Source organism: Rousettus aegyptiacus, unplaced genomic scaffold (assembly GCF_014176215.1).
Source record: "Rousettus aegyptiacus isolate mRouAeg1 unplaced genomic scaffold, mRouAeg1.p scaffold_m13_p_6, whole genome shotgun sequence".
Classification (NCBI taxonomy): Eukaryota; Metazoa; Chordata; class Mammalia; order Chiroptera; family Pteropodidae; genus Rousettus; species Rousettus aegyptiacus.
In genome coordinates, this window is record NW_023416309.1 from 107,130,110 (window position 1) to 107,149,427 (window position 19,318).

A 19,318-nucleotide genomic window follows, 5' to 3' on the forward strand; every position below is an offset into this window, starting at 1 on the left:
CCCTTCCCTGGGTTCGCCCGACCAGGAAGAGGAGGAGCTTTCTGTTGGAGGTTCAGCCTTCCTGCAGTTCCACCGGACCTGTAGATGGCTGAAGGGTAAAGCTACGAAAAACAAAAAGTGGAAGCTCACGCCGGGCCAGACACATCCTCCAGCTATCAGTGCATTTCCAAAGTCTGTCTGCTTTGGCTTTTTTTTTTTTTTTTTCTTTTTGTATCTCGCTCAGGATTTATCTGAAGGAAGGCCAGGGAGGCTGTAATTCCACTATGTTCAAAGCACAATTTCCCTGGATGGGATCTCTGGTGCACTAGTCTTGTGAATTTATGTAGGTTACGTTCCTCAAGTATCATTAGACATGATTAGACCTTGTTAACCTAAAAATAAAAGGTCTTTTAAAGTGAGAGGCAACAAACGTTTATTTAAGATCAGAATAGCTATTTTGGAAGCATTGATTCTGGCAGAAGACCAAATAAAATGTTCTAATTAGGAGACAAAGGCAAGAGGTATTTATGAGAAAGGGAAGGGGAACAATTACATCATAGAAGGAAGGCATTTGTACTGGTGCAGATAAGTTGACATAGTGACACTAATTCCAAACAATGTCCTTTAAAATTTTCAGTCCAGCAGCCATTAGTCCAGTAGTCATAATATCTGCTTTCTTGTTATTCTTGCAAACAGTTGTTTGGGATACAGTGTTACTTCAGGCCCAGCCCAAAAGTTGTTTTGCGTTGTTTTCAACTTCCAAAGGTTTGAGGCAAGACGCTCAAAGCAATTCCTCTAGGATGGCAACTCTGACTCCATGTTAAAGTGACTCCATTTATATATGTATATTTTTATAACCTTATCCTGTCATGGCCTCTTACACACACTCATGAATTGAATACAGCAGAATCCTTTCTAGTTTTGGTGAGTACCTGTTTATGATTTTCGGGTCCTCCCGTTACCAGGGTCATCAGATGAGACATTACTTGTCTTGCTTCATCCCAGGCAGGTGGTGATTCCACATGGACCTTGCAGGTTTGGGCAATGTTTTAAGCCACTTGGTTTGTGGGTAACAAATTACCACAAACCAAGTGGCTTAAAACAACAGAAATGTATTCTCTCACAGTTCTGGAGGCCAGAAATCTGAAATCAAGGTGTTGGCTCTTTCTCTGAAGGTTCCTTGCTTCTTCTTGGCTACTGGTTATTGCCGGCAATCCTTGGCGTTCCTTGGCTAGTAGATGCATCACTCCAATCTTTGCCTCTGTTCTCACATAGCCTTCTCCCCATGTGTCTTCTGCGCTCCCAAATTTCCCTGCTATATAAGAAAGAATACCTGTTATTGGGCTAAAGCCACATTAATCCCATATGACCTTGTCTTAACTCGATTGCATCTGCAAAGACCCTATTTCCAAATCGGGTCAAATTCACATTGGGTTAGGACTTGAACACTTCTTTTGGGGAACAACCTGAAACAGGTGTTTTGCCCTCAACAGATCATGTTAGGAGTAGATGGGATGGGGATAATTTGTAATCTAGTTGTTTCTAGAGGTTATCCATGGATTTTTGGTCTGCATTCCTAGGTTTTGGTTTTTTTTTTTTCATTCTTTTTTTTTTTTTTTGGTCATGAAAACTGGGGAGATCCTTAAATGATGAAAACATCAGAAAAAATAATAGAGTGATTCGCATAGGTTTTGTAACGGGAGAAGGCGTGTTCTAGCAAAGGAGCAAAGAATAAAGAACAGGATGGAGGGACTAAAAGCAAATTTGCCTTCAGTATAAGTATCACCCAAGACACAAATTAGTCCTACCTAAAATAAGTAAATGCCTATTTTAAAATTAATTAAAGACGAAGGTGAAGACATTTTCAATATATATTATAGATATACATTTCTAATTATATTTACTTTATATATAGTAAAAATATCCTAAATGTATAGAATTAAGTGATTTGTGTAACATCATATGAATGGTAAAACAGGATCCAATCCATTACGTTCTTCTAGGCATCAAATAGTAAGTTTTACTTATTAACATGTTTCTTTTAACAATGAGGAACCATTAAAACAATAATATTGAAAATTTTTAAAAGGACAGATATCTTAGCTCTCCTACTATCTTAAGACCAAAAATCTTTTTTTTTTTTTTTTGCATATTATCTTTGTCTTTTTCCATTTGGAACCAATATTTTTACATATTTGCAAGAAATCAAGGTTTAAGCAAAAAATGAATAAGCAGTAGAAATTGTGTATAATTAAGGAATTCAGTTATAAGAGATCTAATTGCTTTGAATTTTCACTTAGAATGAAATCCATAGTACCCAGGGGAATTTTCTGGGTCTTGTCAGCTGCTTCTTGGAATTCTTCCTTCAGGAATTGCCGATACTGGTCTTGTAACTATTCTGTTTTCACAAAGACATATCATGTAATTAAATACCAAGCCTGCAGTATAACTGCCCAAGCTAACAATTAGGCCTCAGACATTTTTATCAGCCATTTCACTGATCTCAGTGAGTTTACGGTGTAACAATTACAAATTGAATAAATAATTTCTGTGACTAACCATGATTCATGATATGTAGATTACCATCAAAGTCTGTAGAAATTTGATGCAAAAGATTATCCTCAATTTAGACACAAATGTGCTGAAAAGAAATCACCCAGTGATGTAGCAGAGAGGCAGATGTGCATAGCAGTTAAGAATGAGCTTTGACTTTGAAAAGAGCTGGCTTCGGATCCGAAGTCTTTTTCTTTCTGGCTGGCCAAGGTAGGTAAGTGGAGAAAATAGCACTTAATTCATAGATTCTCGAGTCTATTACAAGATCAAAACAATGCCTGACATTTAGGCCTTCAGTTATTGAATTATTCAGCTGAATGTTGAATTGAATATTGAATTCTTCAATTGTCAAATAACTATTCAAACAGTAGAAGATACTACGGAGATATACTCTATAAAGCATGCGGTTGACTGTTGACCCAATTGGTCCAACTCTGGTCGCTTGAATCTTAATTGTAACCATTGTTCTGATCTACCATTGTATTTACCTTTAAAAATACTCATACGGGCACTTTTGACCTACAACTTTATCAATGATAACAGGAATTAGTAGTCATAAATGGTAAAACTCAAAACATGAAATTATGTAGTTTACCACACATTTAACACACACACACACACACACACACACACACATACGTATAAATAATAGAAAGAATTACTATGTAGTCATAGCACAGTATGGTCCAGAACTTAATTCCAGTCCTTTCTAAATTAAACATCAAGCCGATGAGGGAAATGTTTTGCTCTGGTACCAATCTTCCTCTTCTTTCATTGTCCAGGATCCGATACTGTTCTGTCTCCTTGTTTGCATTGATCAATGACAGATTTGTCACTTTTTTGCTCCAGGAATGTGGATCTCAGACTACGATTATGCAAAGTTCACGCACAGTCTTGACTGATGGTATTTATATTTTATACTGGTTTTTGAACCTTCTTAATTTAAGATTTGTTCTCTTCAGAAATAGGTAATTCTCCCAAGCCGTCTGGTGCAGCTGCCTCCTGCCTTATGCGTGGTAATTCACCCATTCGGAAGGTGACAGCAAGGAAGGCTTCAGAGAGCCTATTCCATTTCATCCGAATCTTGAAACATGTATTAGGGGAGGGCATTCCAGGATAAGGAAAAACCTTAAAGTATTGAGAACACATCTTGTTTCCGCCAGTCTAGTTAGCAGGAAAGGCTGTCTGGAGGTCTGGACATGGAACAAGATTATGGTGAGCCTTACGTACCACACTAAAGAGTTAGAATTCCACACTGCGGGTGTGTGTGTACGCTGCCATTCACACTACATTTGCATTGCAAACTGTGAATTGGGACTGGGTGGCAAGAAAGGACATCTGAGGTATTACCCCTTCACTACCTTTGCGTCCTCAGCAACACGCTGAAATCCCTCCGCACCTCCACTGGCTTCTGTTCCTTTATCCTATATCCATGCATTCTTATGTTTATTGCTGTCATCTTGCTCTTTGCTCTGCTCTTCGGTGCTTTTTGATTTACAAGGCATGTGTCCTCTACTAGATCCTAAGCTTCTTGAGGGCAGGGGCAATACTGCATTTTTTTTTTTTTGTGCGTGTGCTCAGTATTTGGCCTGATGCCTAGAAGGAAGTAAGTGTCCAATTTTGTCATTACTGCATTCGTTCAGCATTTACTGAGTGCCTACTACACGTTTCCTGAGAAAAGTGCTGAAGGGACTAAGTATAAGACAGTGAACAAAACAGAGTAAAATCCCTGCCCTCATGGAGTCTACATACTAATTCTTAGGGACACAGTAAACCAGAAGTAAGTAAATAAATAAATGGGTCAAATTTTAGCATGTCAGAGACTATGATGAGGACTATGGTAAAAAATAAATCAGGGGAGATGAATTGAGGGTGTGATTTTTAAATAGGGTTGTCAGAGAAGTCATCACTGTCAGAGGCTGATATTAGAACACAGACTTGAAAGATGAGGGAGCAAGCTATGTGGATAACTGGGATGTGGGGAGGGAAAGGTTGTAGGTAGAAGGAATTGACAGAAGAAAGTCCCAAAACAGGGCATGACAGGTATGCAAAGAATAGCAGAGGCACTCAGTATAGCTGGGACAGTGAGCCCAAAGGGTAAGGTCAGACAGGCTAAGTGGAGTGAGGAGGAGGTTGGTGGTTAGGCGGGTCCCGAAGGCCACTTTTAAGCTATTGTAATGACTGAATAGAATGGGAAGACATTGGAGGACTGTGAGCAAAGGACTGGCAGGATATGACCTGGTAACTAAACGTGATAACTTTGGCAGCTGTGCTGAGAGCAGCCTGAAGAGGGGCTCATGTTCTTCTAGGGGAGAGAAGGCGTGACTTGGACCAGTGTGGTATCTGTAGATGTGGAGAGGCGTGCTGCAGGCTGCACAGAGTTTGAAGGTGATTTTATTCGACTGGATTTGCTAACGGTTGGGCAGGGGTATGAGAGAATGAGAGGAGCTAAGAACATCTCCAAAGTTTTGGCACGAGCAACTGGAAACACGGGGTTGCTATTTACTGAGGTGCGTCGTGTGATGATTTTTGGTTGCCACAAGTAGGTGACTGCTGCTAGCACTCAGTGGGCAGAGGCCACAGATGCAAAGGATAGAACCCCATGACCAAGAGTTAATTACCTGGTCCAAATTTTCAACAGTGCCCAGGCTGAGAAAGAGAATTAGAAGTTCAGATTTGCTGACATGAATTGAAATGAAGAGCGATGTACTTGAAAAGAGAAATTTTGAGGATATCTACATCTTCATTTGTTTATGACTTCTATCCAGCCGACTTTAAAAAAATATACAAGGCCATTCACAAAAAAAAAAAAAAAAGAAAGAAAGCAAGCAAGCAAGCAAGCAAGCAAGCAAGCATTTACCCCTGAACACAGCTGTCGAGTATTAACGAATTATACATTTTACAGAATCTACAGAATTAGTTAGCCTTAATATTGCCACCAGGGTTTTACTGGGACCCTCACCTACTCCTCAGCTAGTCTTTCCTTTACCAAAGGCTCAATTCCGCTACGAGATCGTTGGTGTCGTGGCTTCTTGGATTTCCAAAGTGTATATACAAGAAAAGGAAGTTCGAATGCAACTTTAAGGAAAATGGTCACCATGATCTCCACCCATCTAGATGTGGTTAGCTGAAATCGATCTTACAAGCAAAATTCCTCCTATTCACACCAGACGGTAAGCCTCTTGGAATGAATGAGATTATCAAGTGAGATGCCCAAATTCATTCTTATCCCTACTCCATCTTCCCTCCAAAGCAGAATAAATCATTAAATAATGAAAACAACATTAAAATCAGTGGCAGAACTCAAGAGGCTGATTGCCTCCTTTTTCCACTTTATCTGTTTGGATAATTTCTGAAATTATAATTAAAACCTCATACTAGCTGACCTAAAAGTTCTTTTAGTACCAGTTTAGATGCTTGAAGTTTTAGTCTTCCTTGCTTTCCCCTCCAAAGTTAGTCATTCAATGAAGCAACTCTGATAGTTGGATGTATCTGAATGAGCCTGCTGGTGTCTGAGCAGCTGCAACCTGAGAGTAACATTCCAGCTATGAAGCTAGTGCAGCAAATGAAAACTTTCAAAACCAGCCCCAACTTCCTACCTTCAGGTCCACCAGGTTTATACGCTCAAACCCTTTCCTGTCTCAGTTTTCCCCGGTGCTTTTATAATGGGGTCCTGAGTTTTAGCCAAATGGGCAAAAGAGCCTTTCTACTTGTGCCTAATTATTGAGAGGGTGCCCGCGAGGTTTTCTTTTTGGTAGAAATTATATCGAGGCTTAGTTTCGCAGTAGCCCCTTCCTCCGCATACTTTACATGCAGGCACACAAGAGCATTTACAGCCATTACATAACATGAAACTGGGCAAGGCCAGAGTGTGTACACATTCAGAACTCTGCCCTCTCTGTGGAATGTGACAGAAACAAGTTTAAGCAGGACTGTGCCCCCAAAGGTGGGGGGATTTAAGGGGCGAGTAGGGAGAGAGAACTCATTCACGTCAGATTTCACGACAGATAGCAACGCTGTAAAGTGTCTGTGCTTCTTGCAATCCATGGATTTCCACATTGGATTATTTGTCAGGTAGCTATGAACATTTAAACGTGAACACTGTTTCTCTGTATGTCATGAGAGAAATAGTTCTCCCTCAAGGCACCGTTGGTACAATTAAAGATCAAATAAAACCATGTAAACACTGAAGAAAAAATGGGTGAGCAAAGATACAGGCTTGTTTGTGAACTTGGGGATCTCATACATCGCTATTGTGTGCTTGGGTGCATGCCATGGTCATGGGTAAAATCAGGAGGGGGTCCAAATGTGAGGCATGCCTGTGCGCGGCCCTACACATCTCCCCAAAGTAAAACAAAACAAGCAAGAGGGCTGTGAGGTGCCAAAGGGATTAATACATTGTCCTTACTCGACCTTTTCCTCACTCTTATTTGAAGACAACAGGTGGTTCATTTCAGTCACACAGAGATTCTTGTTCTGATCCTGAAACCTAGACTGAGGATTGGACGCTTATTTTTCCAAGAGTAAAAGATACTCCTGTTCAGCAGCCGATGCCCAAATCCTTTCAGCCCTCCATCGTCTATGATACTTACTGTTAATTACTGCTTGTCAGTGCTTGTTAAGAACTGTGTACATCCACTTTCTGAATATACATAGTGGGCATACTTCCCGAGACTCATCATGGAGACTGTAAATCTGGCATACTTCATTATCTAAATGTTACAAAGTGAAAATAAATTTTTTCTTGCATTTATAAAATTCAGGAGTGCTCATAACCTTCAGAGTAATTGGTCTTTGTTCCTGGAGTATTATAAGCGCATTGCATAAATTGCCTGTTCCAATGAATACAGAAATAGAACTAAGAATGTGCACATATAGCATCTTGAAAAATGATTTCATATTACTTGTTGTTCTGCTTCCAACACATTATACAAAATTGATTGAAGAGATAACTGGAATATCATCCACTAAAACTCGGCTCTTCATCTCTCTTATGACTTATTTTTAAAATGCCGATTTTAAGACATAAGGCTCAATTCATTTTTTTGGAAGGCACACTGATAGATATTTGCCCAGCTCTTTCTGCAAAAACTTTTTCTTTGAAGAATTCTCAGTCACTGGGAACATGAAATCTTAAAAATATTTTCCTTACTTATCTATTCAAAATGAGCACTGATCATAAATTCCTACAGTAACACAGATAAATTAAAGTTGAAAGTTTAATGTATACATTTTTAGTTAAGTCAGAATTTAGCTTTAGAATCCATAATAACTGGAGAAAATGGTAATAACATTGTGGAAGGAAAGCAATAGAACATTCTACCTATGAGCTGAAATTTTATTGAATAATTACTACAATTTTAATATAATCCTATCTGTTTTTTGAAATTATGTGGATTTCTACAGGATGATTTTCATGTCTGGACTTCTCTTAACATTAAAAAAGGAAAATACTTATTTTCTAGGTAAGTTTTTGAATGCATTATGATAGAAATTAAAATAGTTCGGATAATAAAAAAATTACCTATTTTTTTTTTCTAGTTCTTTTCCTTTACCCCTGACTAATTCCAAACAATCCACATGTACCATTTTGGATAGGTATTAAACAATTTTTTTAAAACATAGAATCAGTTAACAAATCTTAATAAAAATTTCTCTATTTTTAAATAATAATGAAGCATGCTTAAACCCCCTTACTATTTAGTTGTAAGGTAACTAAGCCACTGGGAAAACATATTTTGGTGATTTAAAAAAATATGCCTAAATTTTTAAATTGAGCTGATTAATTACTGAGTTAAATAGTAAAAAAGCAGCAACCACGAGTAATGGTTACGAGAAGCAAGTTAATACAAAGGTAATGAATATAGGAACATATAGATAAAATAAATAAAATGGAAGGAATTAGAATATTTAGATCCTGATGCAATCAAATGATTGGAAAGAACCAAAATAATGTTATATCTTTAATAAGGAAAACCAAATAAAAACTAATCTTCGAAGCCTGACAACTCTTTCCACCTCTCATTAACCACCACGATGCCCCCTGCTGTTTGCTTTGTTAATCTGACACGATACCGCCAAAGGCCTACATAATTCATGACTTAGCTATTCAACTGTCCTTTAAATCCACTCCACACTGTGGACTGGAATTGTTTCTTCCAGATGGCCTCCATTTCCTCTTAACAAGCATCCAACAGTGTTTTGACTGGCTACGATAATAAAATATTTCTTCTCCCTTTCCCTTCCATTAAACAAAGTATTTCTATTCATATTTCCTTATGTCGGTGGTAACATTCTTCTAACTTGAAAGCTTTCTTAGCTCTTCTTAAAAAGATTATTTCTTATCACTTGGTAGGACACATGTTCTTACACGCCAGTCTTCTATTTCTAATACAGTATCTTCACACTCAAGAAAGGCGCCAATGCTTGGCAACTCAATAGAAATAAAAATAACCAAAAGCCTCAATAGGTAACGGCCATTGAGCATGTATCATAGAGTAGGTGCTCTTCTTAGAGCTTTAAGTGCATTAATTCACTTAATCTTCTCAAAGACCCCATGAGGACAGGACTATTTTCTTCACCTTTATACAGGCAGAAACTGACGCATAGAGAAGTGATCCGTTTAGCTCAAGTCAAAGAACTAGTAGTCGGAAAATCCGGGAGTCCAGCCCAGGCAATCTGGCTCCAGACCCAGCGCCTTAATCCCCTTGTGAGATGGCCAACCTACATAGATATCGCATAACCAACACCTATGAACAACCAGAAGTTAATGGAAACTAGTGCTAGAGTTGTGTCAACTTACCTGCTTCCATGGGATACTGCAGAGGAAAACGGCATCTTCCAATGGTATGTTCTTGGTCTCTGACACTACTTATTTCTACCGAGGTCTTCAAAACCTAAAATTGGGGACCGAAATTCACATTTACTTACATTTTTATAGCACATATTTTTTTCACAGTATTAATGCAATAGCTGGTATTCCATCAGCTGAACTATCTTAAGTCCTCCATCAACTGTTCAGTTGGATAAAAATAATGACAATTGTAAGTGGAGCTGAGATAACAAAGAAGCTTATTTATATCCATGTGTATGAGATAGGGACAATCGTGTTCCATGAAATAGACCTGAAATTATTTACCTGAAAATTGATTACTTTGCTTTTCATGTGCTAATTTAGTGTTTGAGGTGTGAGGTAGTAGTAGATCAAATGCACTCCAAATTACCCAACAGCCTTTTATTTTTCATCTATGTCTGATCATATCCTCTAATTTTCACAAAATATTTGCTTATAATATACAAAACATACTATCGTTCTGAATTTTTCTACCTTTTCCAACTTAAACTGCTTTGAACAGAACACTTGACTTTAAGTAATCATCATCATATTTGATTCCTCTTTTAACATAAACTTTTTAAGACCAGGAGGATAGGTATTAATTTACTAATTGAAATTCCCTTCCCAAATTAAATGTGAATGGCTGAGAAAAAAAAAAACTAGCAGGAATCCTCAGAATAATTATTTCATGTAACATCTGTTTATTCGTTATCAAAAATGGGTTTGAAATACAACACATGAAACGTACATAGAAGGGCATTGAAGAGCACCATCAGCCAGTAAATTCCATTTGTTTTGAGTCACCATTGCCCTTACAAATAGTCCATGACCATTGGTTATCTGAAGACTTGAACTTGAAATAAGTAACATCTTTATAGAAAACAGGCTTTATGTATGCGTTCGGAGGTATATTAATATGTTGGCAGCATCCACATAGGTATAATCTTGTTTAAATCATATTTTCTAGAAAGCTTTGTTTCTCCAGTACTTAATTTTAGATATACAGAGAATAGCTAGTAATGGTTTTAGTTTCACCTTGATATTGCTCCTAGGTCAACAGCACATAAATTAGGTCACTTAAAACTGTGACAATGAGGATTCTCAGTTTGCAAACTAAAACTGTGCCTTCAGCTACCAAATTAAAATCTCAATTAACTCGATTTCTCCAGTGCTGATTAACAAAGAAACAGGTATTTATAAATGTAGGAATAAATAAAGCAATGTATTTTACCTTTTTAATCATATGGTTATGATTTTTTTTATCCCAGCTTAGTAGTTAGATATCATAATCGCACTCTTTCTTTTTTGATTCTACTGATAAAGTCACAAACACACTGTACTTTAGTTTCCCGAGCTTTAAACTGAGATGCACTTTGGTTTGCCACCTCATTAATATGGAATAAGAACTAACATTAGGAAGTTCATAAATCCTTTAAAGATTTTTTTTACATAGCATATTTTAAATTATGAGTATTTTAAGCTCTATTTTACCAAAATTAATGAGTCATTAAAAGTTAAGAGCCCAGAATTACATTTCTTTCACAAAGCACTACCTGGGCATTAAAAAAAAAAAAAAAAAAAAAAATTCAAATGTCTATTGAAAACCTGTAGAACAGCTTCATAAATCATGGATCTCATGGAAATAAGAAAATTATACACAAAATGGTCTACATTTTTCTTTGAAATATTCACAAGCATTTCAGATTTTATTCACAGTAGCAGATGGTATTGCCATACTCCACCCACTTTCTGTATATACAGCAGCACCCAATTTGGCAATATGCCCCTCCGCCCCCCGAAAAGAGTTTTATAAATGCATTTTGATATTTATTCGGGTTAAAACACAGAAACAAAAGGATAAATAAGGCCCTGGATAATGAAAATCTCTAGTCGTCTTAATAAACCTGCAAGTTTGTAGGTTCTCATTCCCCACCTAAACGTCAAGACAGTAAAGGGTTCCAAAGCAGACTTCCAGAGACTTCCCGAGGCAGGACAGCGCAGTCTAACATCTCCACTGTTTTACTCCTTATCGTGTAGGGTACAGAATCATGAACCAGCATGGAGCGTGTAGCTCACGCTGCTGCACCATAAACAGATTAACCTTAACTTCTTTATGGGAGGAAGCCCAACCTATAAAATGCCATCAGATGTTCATTAGATTCTCAAATAGCTACTTTCTAATACCATACATTTACATAATACTTATAAAATACTATCTGGTTATGCAATGTTAATTTAAGACATATATAGGACCTATTGTTTTTGTGTGTTTGGCCAATTAGTGAAATTATTAGTTTATCCATCTCAAAAGAGGAAATATGGAAAATTAGTAGTATCTCCTACTTATCTGCCATATGCTCTTAATAGTAAAACATTACTTTTGGACACTATTCCAGCTGGAACAATTTAAGAAAAAGTTAGTTTATTATGTTGACTAATTATTTCTGTACCACTGTAGTTCAGACAGGTTCTTAATTTTCTGTGGACTTTTGAACTTTTTCTGTAACTTGCATATATCACCTAAAATATTTCCCGGAATATTTTACAATTTTTAAAAAAAGTACAGCAGGTCAGTATGACCTGAATTATTCAGTCTGCGAATGAAGCTCAGAACCATCTATTAATATCAATGTAAACAGATCAAGGAGCCTTGAAGGGCACAAGGCTTTGTCCTATATCAGTGTTTCTAACTCATCCTCAAATAGTACATTTACTGAATTGTCACAGCATATTGGCTAAGGTACAGAGTGTAAAGGGGATATACAGATTTATTTTGGACTTTGTAAGTCCTGAATTGAGCTTGTCCCAGTAATAACTAATATAAAACAAGGGAAAATGTTACTAGATTACTCTTAGCCTGAAAAAGGCACATTTCTAAGGCATCATTAAACGTTACCTAGCTTAAGACTAGATTGCGTGGCTTAAAGGAAGGAATCAGAAGACAAGTTTTTACATCTGTAATCAAGACGGGTTTAAATCATGTTTTTCCATCTTATCCAAGTAAAGCAACAACATGCGGTGATGATGATAAACTGGGATTTTGGGACAACCCATTTCACAAGGTCATTGGAAGGATGAAAATGATACGGTGTATGTGGAAAGAGCTTGTTATCCTTAAAATATTACTAAGACATTAATATCACCTTGAGGATTTTAAGCTTCTCAAACCAAGGATTATACTTTTTCCATTTTCTTTACCCACACCATGCCTGTCATGAGTGGAGATTTTAATGAAAGTCATAATGGGACATACTAAAGCGGGGTGCTTCCCTCTTCACTCTTCTCTTTTCTTTTGGTCCTTGGGATAAAAAGATCTGCAAGATGTGTTTCATAGCTGGCATTGCCTATATTTTATATTTTGATTTTTCTCAATCCTTCTTTAGTATATAAACTTTAGTAATTAAACATACTAGGACTTGAACATCCTGAGAGATATGTAGGAAAAGGAAAATAGATGGAGAGTAAGATATACTCAAGGAAAACTGAGAACTAATTTTTTCTTATGTTACAAGGTTTGCGATTCTTATAATAAATGCTTAATTTAATCAATCTCTGAAGAAATATTTGTAGCAGGCTAGCTATGTATCCCCTGCTGTTCCATATACGATCTCCAGGGTGTTCAAGTGTACTCACGAGAATTTTACAGTATAACGGTAGAGTGAAGACTTTTGTATTTGAAACAGTTCAGGTACAGGGGGAGTCCGAAAGAACTGACAATACATTTATCAGTAACTGGGGTTTGCAGGAACGGGCAGTCGTGATCAATTTATAAAGCAGGGTGTGGACACTTATTCTGTAAAGGGCCAAATAGTGAATACTTTAGGCTTTGTGGGCCACACATGTCTGTTACAATATTCAACTCTGTTGTAGTTCAAAAGCAGCCACACACGATAAAAAAGTGGATGGGCATAGCTGTGTTCCAATAAAACTTTATTAACAAAAACAGTAGGCACGATGAACTTGGATCATGAGCCATAATTTGACATCCCCATTATAAAGAAATTCTACCAGCTCTCTTTATAATTTAATAAATATTCGGTATGTGCCTTTCATGTCACTAGGACATATGTCAATCACCCCTCTGGTGCCTTTGTAATACATCACCTTTGACAATTGAAATGGCAGCCCCGACAGGATTCTTCATTTCTTTAAGGCTGAAAATAAGGATGCAGCACAAACATGAGGTTCTGGGGTATTCTCTCTGGAAAGTTACAAAATGAGATATTTGGAGATCCGGTGACCAAGGTACAATTCCTTTTGAATCACCCTATAAAATAAAAATCTGTAATTAATGAAATAGGGACTTATATAGGAATGTTACGGAGAAGTTCCAAATTTAAGTGTAACTTGAAACTCGCATATAGAGCACAACTGGTTATTGGTTTTCTGTAGAGCTCTGACTTCTTCAGATTCTCAGAAGGCAGAGAGGGACAGGACCATAGAAGAAAATGAGTGAGTGTTGTATGAGAGAAATATGTGCACACATACACACATGCATATACTTGTAGGTGTGTGTGTGTGTGTGTGTGTGTGTGTGTTGGTTAGGGTGGAAAGAGGAGGAAAAGTATATGCATATTGATTCAAAGTAGCTCACTACCTGCCAGTGTTTTAACGCACCACACGGAAGACACATTCACACCCTTATAGGGTTAGTGCTAGGCTGGAATGATTCTATTCTTACTTTCCTAGAACCTACATCATCTGTCAGTCAGCTCATGCTGATACGTCTGGCCAAGACTCGCTATGGTGTTGGGGCAAGGTTGAAACAGCCTCACAATGGAGCTCTACATGGCTCCTTAATTGCTAAGAAACACTGAACATACATATTACACATTTTTCATTCAATGAGAATATTGTCCAGTGAGGACTGTGGATAATTGTTGGCATTTCCATAAGATACACCAGACATTGTTAAATTTAAAGGTCATTGATAACAATTTGAAAATCTAGAATCTTAATAGGAGCTTACTAAAGTATTAGCCAAAATATTTTTATATAATTATATATTGTAATTAAATAAAAAATTTCTTCTTCCCAGCAAATCCCTATGCTGCCATTTCTTTAACTTTTATCAAAGAACGATAAAAGACACTAATCAGCCTGTTTTAGATGAATTCTTTCAGCATGCAATAAATCTGACAAGTATTGATAGAGCACATGTTATATGTACAACATATGCTAGGCCGGGGCTACATGATAAAGAGGAAATTGTCTCTGCCCAAGCTTAGGCTCAAAGGACAAATACAGACACGCAACCAGGTCTGCCCAAGGGAGTAGGTTAGGAATATGCAAGGAACAAGAGATTTAGCCGACGAGATAAGATTTGTATTCATGTAATATTACTACAAGATAACATGAGACATATGGCCCGTAATAGCTAATGAATGCCATAAGAACGCAAAGGGGAAGACGCTCTTTTATAAAATAGAGGGATGTGATCAAGTATAACTTTATGGAAAAGGTGACCTTGAACCCTGAACGAAAGGTAGGATTTGGAACAACTAAGACCTAGGAGCGGGCCAGAGAAGGATGAAGACAATAAGAGCATGAGTCAACCTACGGCAGTGGCGACATGCATATTCATGTCTCCAGTAAGATAAGTCAATCCTGTTTTGACCAGGTTGTTTAAACAAAGGAAACAGTAGATGAGTGAGAGATAAGGTATGGCAGCGCCAGACTGGAGAGGGCACTGGAAGCGAAGCTGCATCAATTTTGGGATTTCTAAGACTTCTGCTGACAATCGTAATTCATCATAATGTATTTTAATTCAGTACAAAGCAAATTTGTACTTAGAGATATCACGCAACTCCAACTCATCATCCAGTCCCTTAAACCAATCCCCTACAAGCTTCTCCCCAATATACTTCATTATATATAATATACTTATTTATACTGTAATTTTCTGGAATCTAGAAAAGTAGATATTCAGACTTGACCTTAGCTTTAACTTCGGTGCCTTCTTTCCCCATGTTGCTGACATCGAGTAGATACTGTTGGAAAACATAAATGTCAAGTGCGAATGAGTATTGCTACCCAGGCAATAGTCCAAACTGTCATGTGGACAGGTCTTGTCTAATCTCTTAAGTGATATTGTTATGATGGCCATTGGTTATTTTGCCAGAGCCGGGGATCAGGAACCTTTCTAATTCCTGAACAGAAAGATATATCACCAATATAAAAAATAGAATGTACGATCACAACTGTTTTCCGCTCTTTAAATCATTGGTGGTTTTAGTCAGACACGTGAGCTGAGCTCAGCCGCAGGGACTGTTAGAACTGGGAGAGGCCTTCGTCTGACCCTCCTTATTTTAGCGGAACAAAAGAGGTCCAGAAGAGTGAAGTGACTTGCCTCAGGGGATACAGCTAACGTCTTCTACGGCCAGGAGTAGAACACGCATCTCCTAGATGCCAGTGTTCTTCTTACATCGAAAGTTACATCTTAGCTTTAAATTAACTTAAAAAAATAGAGCGTTAGTAACATCTCATGGTGGCACTATGCAGCAGCATTTCTCAAGCTCAGCACTACTGACATTGACTAGGTAATTCTTTGTTGTGGCAGCTTCCTGTGCACTGCGACACGATTACCAGCATCCCTGATTTCTACCCGCTAGATGCCAGTATCACCACCCCTACCCCCCTGGTTATGACAACCAAAAATGTCTCTAGATAGTGTCACATGTACCCTGGGGGGCCAAATCACCCTACCCCCACCGCCTTCCATACCCCACCTACACCTCTAGAATAAATTCCTTCAGAGCCAGTCTGACCTAACCTAAGGGCCTCTTTCCAAGAATCTCATACCTCTACCCTGACAGCACAGGACCTTCTCCAGGTGTTCTAGTTTCCCCTGTGTTTACTCCATTGTTGGAATCTAGTTTTTCTAGGTTAGCCATGGTCACAGGTCCTCTCCTCATCTACCCATTCATTATTTCGGCATGCATTCGAGTGCCTATTATACGCTAGATATTGAGCACCGGGAATGCAGAGCAAAGTCTCCGATCCGCACTAGTTCAGCCTTCCGGGGGAGATGTATACATAAACGAACACCTGTCAGCCTTATGACGAGTGTTAGGGGAGTGGTGTGTGCGAGGGGCTGCAGATTCAGGGAATACACTTCATTCACACCGAGGGTGGTCATAGGGTGATGCAGCACAGAGGGTGGCCAAGAGAAAGTGCCATCTACACCGAATCTTCAAGGACGAAGCAGAATGAGTTAGAGAGAAAGGGAAAGGCTCACCAGGTAGAGGGAGCAAGGAGGGAGAAAACCCGGCATCTGGATACAGTATCAACACAGGGTGTGAATTGCCTCTGGAGAGGAAGTGGGGGGCTGGGTCTTGGGGAGTCAATTCTACCATGCCAAGGAGTCTGGAAATGATCTTGAAGGTAACTAGAAGCTGGAGGAAAGTGTGTCAAACTTGCATTTTAGAAAGATTGGAAGTACAGAAAATTACAAATACGGGAGCACAGGCGACCTCAAGATAAACACTGGATGTATTGTCTAGTAAAAGGACAGTCGTGCCAGATTTCAGTCTTGCGGATCTCGTCATGGGAGGTATCCTTCTCCCAGGAGCATTGCCACACACTGGCGAGAAGAGAAAAGACCCACGACCATACAGAGGGACAGCCCCCTCCTCCACCCAGGAATGTGGGCAGATAAAACATTTTACCACCAACGCAAGAAGAACAACTTTTTCTTCTGGAATCTAGAAGTTGAGTTCCTAGGAAGTTCAAAATATATTTGTCTCAGAAAGAAAAATGATAAATTTTGCTATTTTAAAATACACGGTTCAGGTAATTTATTGCATAGGTGTGTGTTGAGTGTATCTGTGTACTGGCTGTTGAACATATTGTTGTTTCTATGGGAATATGAATTACACATCGACTTTCAGAACACAACCCATCTGCCAGCTGTAAACCATGCGGGCCTTTGCAGAGACTGTACAAGCACAAATGACAGTAGCGAAATGCTCCAGACAAGTCGCTATTAGAACTCTTTCATAGAGAAGAGAGTATGGGCCAATTTAAGAGCAATGCTGCTGACTACATAAAATGCAAATCGAAGTGAGCCCTATGCAGCTAGCTATTCAGGCTCTACCAGGGCCAAGCTGCTCCAGTAGCTATCCTAGGGCCTGGAACATATCAGGTGCTCCATCAATGCTTGGAAAAGGGAATTAGATACACTGAAATGGTCTCCACACCCACATGCCTCCTGGTTAAAGGAGATTTGAAAAAAATGCTGGTTCCATGAGGCAGTGAGATAGGGCATGCAAGAAAGCGAGAGACAGACAGCATGGATTTGCCCAGGACAGTGCAAGAGAGTGAGCTAGTAAGTCCCTACATCTGTGCTCAAGGGACAGAAACCCCTTCCTCTTAGGAGCACAGCCGATGTGAACATGGTGTCCTGATTAATTCTCAGTGTCAGTAGAGAAGAGCAACTTAAATTAGTGTTAGTTCCGCGACCTGTTGCATTTTTTGCCTTAAGAGCCGATTTGCTGATTGGAGCTGAAACATGGAGGCCTCCTTCTTTCTGATTCATCCATTACCCAGAAAGCCCTAGCTTCCTAGAATTCTTCATGCTTTTCATCAAATCTAGCTGAATCTTCTTTCAGAGTGCTTCTATTTCACTGATGACCTGACTTATCTCTTGCCTCTTTCAGTTTCAACCTACCTCAATCAGTGAGGGAAAATTGACCTTCTTAAATGCATTAATTTAAGCCCCTTCTCAAAAAACATTCACCTCCTTTCAGATACCTGGAGAATAAAGTCTAAACCATTAGCCTGCGTTAAGGCCCTCAGAGTCCTCTCCTGTAAGTCTGCCCCCACCCCCACTTCTGTATACAAGTAACAAATCCTTAGGTTCCCTGAATAGGTAGCTTGTCCCCATTCCTCCCCTGTGCTTGGCTCACACCTCAGAAGCCTAAAATCCCTAATTCCTCCCTCTCTACTTTGAAAGCACACTTCTGGGGCTGGTCTCAGTGAAGCAGAAGTCTGACCTTATTTCAACCTGCGCTCCCACACTCCTCCCCACTTCTCGCATGGAATTATTCTCCGCATCTCTGGCTGCCCTGTGAAAGGGGTGACTCTGTCCTGCACTACCTTGCTACCTATCCCCTAGCCATGAGTAATAGTGACAAATGGATAACCCAAAGCCCCTAGAAAGATGCCTGGGATACATCAGGAGCTCAACAAATGTGTGACTTTTGAAGATATTCAAGATATTTGACTTTGTAAATTTGAGATTACCACCTACTCCCTCCCTTACGTCGGGGACTTTCCTCGGGCCCCCTCTCCCCTCCCCAGGTGAGAAAAAAGCAGCTAAGTATCTTAACTTCGATAAAGTTAGCTTCGATATATAAAAAGCAAAGCGGAACTTCCTCTTTAACCTTTCAAGAAATGAGAACTCCCCAAACCCACTCCCCCACCCCGCCCTCACTAGTGAATTTTAGATTCCTTAAAAATCACCGCCCTGGGTCACTTCTTACAAAATAAAACTCTGCATCTTTGCAGTTGCAAAGGTAACTTTACTTCTCTCTCTCTAGCCAGCCAAGTCACCAATAAATTCCCCAAGCAAGAAAAAATGTTTTTAAAAATGGAGGTGTGAGCGTTAAAACATCTACAGGCAGGAAGAGTGCATACAACAGGTGCTCCTGCAAACTCTTAACTCCCAAACGCACTTTCTGATCGAGCCAAAAGCTTTAGAGCCAACACAATATACTTTAGCTGTTGTTTCAGGGGCTTTTCGATAACAAAAACGCTCCCTCCCCCTTGGCTTTGCCGTTTTTCGCCCACCACTTACTACCGAGTGCGTGTCTGACTTATCTGTGCAATCTCTGTCGCACCCAGTCAACTCGCTCAGCGACCCGCGCCAACACGTTTCCTTAAATCAGAGCCCAGTGGACTCTGCTCCGGAACTACATTACCCAGCGGCCCCCGCTCCCTTCGCAGGAAGGA

At 39.1% G+C, this 19,318-nt stretch overlaps 1 long non-coding RNA gene across 1 annotated transcript; it reads right to left on the minus strand.

Annotated features, from left to right (window-relative positions):
* Positions 1-297: 297 nt before the first annotated feature.
* Positions 298-19,252, minus strand: LOC107510280. Its single transcript, XR_001596767.2, has 4 exons — positions 19,164-19,252; positions 13,472-13,634; positions 9,335-9,428; positions 298-1,294 (listed from the first exon to the last, which is right to left on the minus strand). It is a non-coding gene; the product is annotated as an uncharacterized LOC107510280 (long non-coding RNA).
* Positions 19,253-19,318: the final 66 nt, after the last annotated feature.